Source organism: Pteropus vampyrus, unplaced genomic scaffold, assembly GCF_000151845.1.
Source record: "Pteropus vampyrus isolate Shadow unplaced genomic scaffold, Pvam_2.0 Scaffold3, whole genome shotgun sequence".
NCBI lineage: Eukaryota > Metazoa > Chordata > Mammalia > Chiroptera > Pteropodidae > Pteropus > Pteropus vampyrus.
In genome coordinates, this window is record NW_011888784.1 from 21,953,926 (window position 1) to 21,959,338 (window position 5,413).

At 35.4% G+C, this 5,413-nt stretch overlaps 1 pseudogene; it reads left to right on the top strand.

Moving 5' to 3' along the window:
- The first annotated feature begins 3,875 nt into the window (after positions 1–3,875).
- LOC105293446 lies at positions 3,876–4,330 on the top strand (annotated as a pseudogene).
- Positions 4,331–5,413: the final 1,083 nt, after the last annotated feature.

Here is a 5,413-nt window from a genome sequence, read left to right on the forward strand (position 1 = left end):
CCCTGGCGGAGGAAATCTCATATCTAAAAGCACAAAGGCAAGAAAGAGGCAAGTCAGTATGGGAAGCACGTCAAGAGTGAGAGGGTGATGGGAGATGAGACAGCAGCTCAATTACAAAGGGCTTCATAGGATTATAGGTAAAACTGTGGCTCTAATACTTATTAAACGGGTGACTTTGGACAAATTACTTAACCTTCGTCTCAGCTTTCTCAGAGGCAAATACAGATGCTTTCTTCCAGTGTTCTAATGTGGATTTAATGTGATAATGTTTGGTTAAGTTCTTAGCATATCACCAAGCACATGAGATGCCACAGGAAATGTTAGTTTAATCTGGAGTATATGGCAGTTCCACAGGCCTTTTGGTCACTTTAATAGCCTTTTTATGGAGATCTATTATAGCTTTCTTTCTTAATACTTATCTGTATTTTCAAAATTTTCAATGACAAACACATATGGCTTTCAAAATAAAATTAAATAAACCTTTTTAAATATTGTATGATTTTTTAATAGAAAGACAAGCTTATTCTAAAATTCATATAGAAAGGCAAAGAACTTAAATATTAGTAAGATAACTTTGGAAAATAAGAATAAAGTTGAAAAAATCATTCAACTAATTTCAAGGCTTACTACATAGCTACAGTTATCAAAAGAGTAATATTGGCAGAGGGCTAGACACATAGATCAATGGAACAGAACAGCGAACCCAGAAATAGACCCACACAAATATGTCAAACTGTTTTTTAACAAAGGTGCAAAAGCAATTCAATGGAGGAAGGACAGCCTTTTCAATAAATGGTACTGGAGCAATTGGATATCCTTAGGCACAAAACAAACAAACAAACAAACAAAAACCTTGACCTAAACTTCACACCTTATACAAAATTAAAATATATCACAGAATCAACTATAAAACTTTTAGAAGAAAAATTTTCAGCACTTAGGGTTTGATGAAGAGATTTTCAGAGTTGACATCAAAAGCACAATGCATAAAAGAAAAAAAAAATGATAAACTGGACCTCGTCAAAATTTAAAACTTTTGTTCTGAAAAAGACCCTATTAAAAGACAAGTTATAGACTATGAGATAATATTTGTAAATATCTGACAAAGGACTTGTATGTATAATATATAAAGAACCCTCAAAGCACAACAATAAAAAAGAGAAGCCAATCCATTTAGAAAATGGGCAAGAGGCATAAATAGACATTTCACTAAATATACATACAGAGAGAGAGAGAAGAGAAATTAATTTTAAGAAATTGCCTTATGCAGTTTTGTGGGGCAGGCAGATCCAAAACCTGTAGGGAGGTTAATTTTGCTGTCTTGATTCCAAAGGCAATCTAGAGACAGAATTCTTTCCTCCTTGGGGGAATCTCAATCTTTTAAGACCTTCAACTGCTTTACTCAAAGTCTACTGATTTAAATAGTAATCATATCTAAAAAATACTTTCACAGCAACATCTAGGTTGATGTTTGATCAAATAACTAGGTACCACAGTCTAGCCAAATTAACACATAAAAAAAAATTAACCATTACAACAGCTTTTTCTGATAACCAAAAGATGAAAACAACCCAAATATGCTTCAACAGATTAAGGACTAAAACTAGTACATCCATACGATGGAATGCTACTCAGCAATAATAAGGAACAAACCAGTTATGCATGCAACGACTTGGGTGAATCTCAAAGGCATTATGATGAGTCTTTAAAAAACCAACCTCAAAGGGTACTGTATAATTCCATTTATATAAAATAGTTAAAATAATAAAATTATACAGATGGAGAAAAAATTGGTGGTGAGCAGACGTTAGGAATGAGGAGAAGGGATGGGTGGCCATAAAGTCCTGCATATTGATTGTGGTGGTAGCTACATAAATTTACAAATGTGATAAAATTTCATAAAACTTCACACACACATGCATTCAAAATTGGTAAAATCTAAATAATCTCTGTAATTGTACTAATGCCATTTTCTTAGTCATGATGTTGTACTATGGTTATGCAAGATCTTACTATTGAGAGAAGCTGGGTGAAGGATACATGAGACCTCCTTCTGTGTTGTTTTTGTAAATTCCTGTGAATCTACAATCATTTCAAAATAAAAGTTTTTAAAAGTGCATGAGTTTGAAATTGTTTTGTCTTCTTATTTTTAGTTTGTACCTAACCAAATAAATTGACCAGTATCTGTGACTTATTCGCTGTATACTTAGTATATTATACAGACTTTCTATTGGAAAGTTTGTGCTTCTTTTTAAGAATCCATGGGCCTCTGAATGTTTCTCTAAAACTTTTAAAAGACTAATCATGGTTTGCCCTATTTGCAGACACAAAAGAAACTTCTAACCATAAATCTCTGTTCTGCAGGTGTATCCCATGCCTGAACACACCTAGTGTTAACCCTTTAGTAATTGTCGTACTGAAAGACTCTGTAAAAATAAAAAAGGTCTTCCCTTGCTAAGAATGTTCCTTATCGGGGTCATTTTTGCAGTCATAAGATGGTAATTGAGTCCCTCTCTCACTATTTAAAATGTCTACAAAATCCTCGTGTTGCCTCTTGAAGGTGCTGACCCCCTTTTTTATGCCTCCAAAGTGAAATTTTTTCAGAGCCAGACAGAGCCTAGAGAGAAATTCACAGGCACCCCTTGTGGCTGTGATCAACGGGGTGACCTATACCAAGTGCAAAACAAAATCATTTTCAGAGTCTTCACTGCTGTGTTAATGCCTCCATTCAGCCCTAAGGCTTCATGCCCACCCTGTTACCCCAGAACAAAAGAGACATTAGAGCTCAGCAGAGCACAAATCAGGCCACCTTTATAGTCTCCTTGTCATTGCACTGCCTAAGGAGAGCGCGATGTTCTCTGGGTCCTGCACCCACTTGTGCCTGCCCTTCTATGGTGACGTCACTGAGGCTGCTCCCCTTGTGCTTTTATGTGGTTCCCTCCCCAACCCCCACTTATAGGGGCTGACTGATCCAGGGTCCCCTGGATGCTTCTCTTCTTTTATCCATGATTTCCTACTCCTGAATGAAGGGAGGCAGGGGATTTCCCTTGACTGACTTGGTGTTTGGCCAGCTACTAGGGAATGAAACTGATCTGTGCTGGACAACGGAGATACGTAAGCAAGCAGGGGCAAGGAGAGAACAACAGCCTGAGACACAAAGATTCCTGTCCAGGTCTGCTTGCACACGATGCAACTACAGTAATGACTACTAATAAAGTGCTAGCAGGGAGGAGCACAGTTTTCCCAATAGAAAAACTTTGATGTCAAGGGGGCTAAGTGCTCAAGGCAGAAGATGGTGATAAGAGGAGCTGCCTAAGATTAAACTATGAGTAAGCACCAGGATAAAGTTACAAGATTAATTTCAAATGGTAATAAAATTTTGCAAACTCCTAGGTCAGTTTTTGAAAGCGTAAATTGATATGCAAATACATTTCTTATATATGTCTAAATGACTCCACAATTAAATTTTAAGTTCCTTAACAATAGGGCCCAAAGAGTGTCTAGTCTAGTTTGCTACCTGTACTTGCATTCAATAAATTAGAGAAGAAAACTAACATTTGCTCAGGAACTAGTCTGTGTTCTTTTGCATATGGAAATTAATTCAGTTTAATCCTCACAACGAACTCATTAGCACATCTTATTATCTGCATTTTGCAGAAATGAAAAGGTGCTCAGAGAGTTTTACTGACATTCTCAAGGACGTAAAGATAGTAAGTGGGAGAAGTGACATTCAAATACAGGTCTGGGATGCCAATTCACTGTCGTTGGGGAAGCCAGGCTATCCTGAGAAGCTAAGTGGGAATGGTGTGGAGCTGCAGGGAATCCTAAAACCCTGAGCTGCAGCAAGCCGAGTCAGCAAGCTAATATTTTTTTAAATGACCACACCAAACAAGACACCTCCTAGTGCTGACTCTAATCAGTTGGAAAGGACAGGAACAGCACAGGAAATTGGGTCACAAGCTCTTTGGTCACTCTCATCTTGCAAACCAGGGTTTGGAGTAAATCAATTATGAGATGACAATCTAGAAACTTACTGGTAATCAGATGGCTCCCAACCTCATTTAGCGAATAACCAATTCAGAAGAAAAACGACGGTGAAGACATTGTGTATTTATGCAAACTACAAATCTGATGAAAGCTATACTCCAAACAAGATCTCAGTCAGAGTAGGAAATAATTTCCACGACCTTCAAGAAATTCGGCAACTTGAATTGGTAGAACCAAGTGGCTGGATTCACGTTCCCTTAACTGATAATCATAAGAAGAAACTCGTACATTCATGATACAGATTGCTGTTCTAGCCAATCTCCAAAATGGAAGAGACATCCACATGAGACAAATTAAAATATATACACCAGTGGAAGAGAGCTCCATTGGTAAATTTCCTAGATGTACAATTATTGATTTCATGATGTATCATTCAATAAGATGACTTGAAAACAGAACAAAAATCATTAAACATATCTTTGTTTTCTCTTGTCAGTAAATGTATCTGGTATCTATATTGGAAAAGCATCAGCTAATTTACAATTTTTGTATTCATTGAAAAGTATCTTATTGTAGATTTAATAAAATTGAGTCATATTATCTTTATTTTCTTTAACATAAAATAAAGCTTACATATTTTGTATTACTAAAAATGAATTTGAAGCCAATCATTAAATTTTTCCTTATACCAAAAGAAAACCAGTTGAACTGAAAAATTATAAGATATATACAATTTTTTACTATTCAAGTGATTGTTTCATATAGGGATCGTGCATTAGGATAATAATTTATTGCATGTTTGGGAACAAACCTACATTTTATCAATAGATATTATCTTTATTATTATTATTTTTATTATTATAATAATAATATTATTATAATTATTATTATTTTTTCTATCCAGATGAAGCTTATTCTTTTATTATTGGGCCTTTTTAAAAACAGTGTCAAAATAAGCTTAGCCTTAGGTATCTGATGAGAACCACTCTGATTTGGAGAATACAGTTAATTGTGTTATAATTACTTCTATGAATACTTTGAACCCTAGAGTTGTCTATATCCTGCTATCGTGTCAGAGATTGCCAGTATAATCTGCTGTTTATTCTAATTCTAGCGCTGCTTTAGAAGAGTGTTTCAAATTTGTATCTGATACTGAAGCTTCCTGAAGGATAATATGTCTCATGAAAAATTTTCAAATATATGAAATTGTTCTTTATATACAAAAAGATATTAAAGGAGCTTAAAAAAAATACAAGTCTGTGTGCCTCACCCTAAGGCCATGACAAGGAAAAACTTCTGAGATGTCCTAAATTAAATTACAGAAGGCCAGAAGGTGGAAGGTAGAGACAAGAAGGATTAACAATTGCAGGGCAAAAGCAACAAAAGACTGCTTACATTTCTGAGTGTTGGAACTTTGATTTAACTT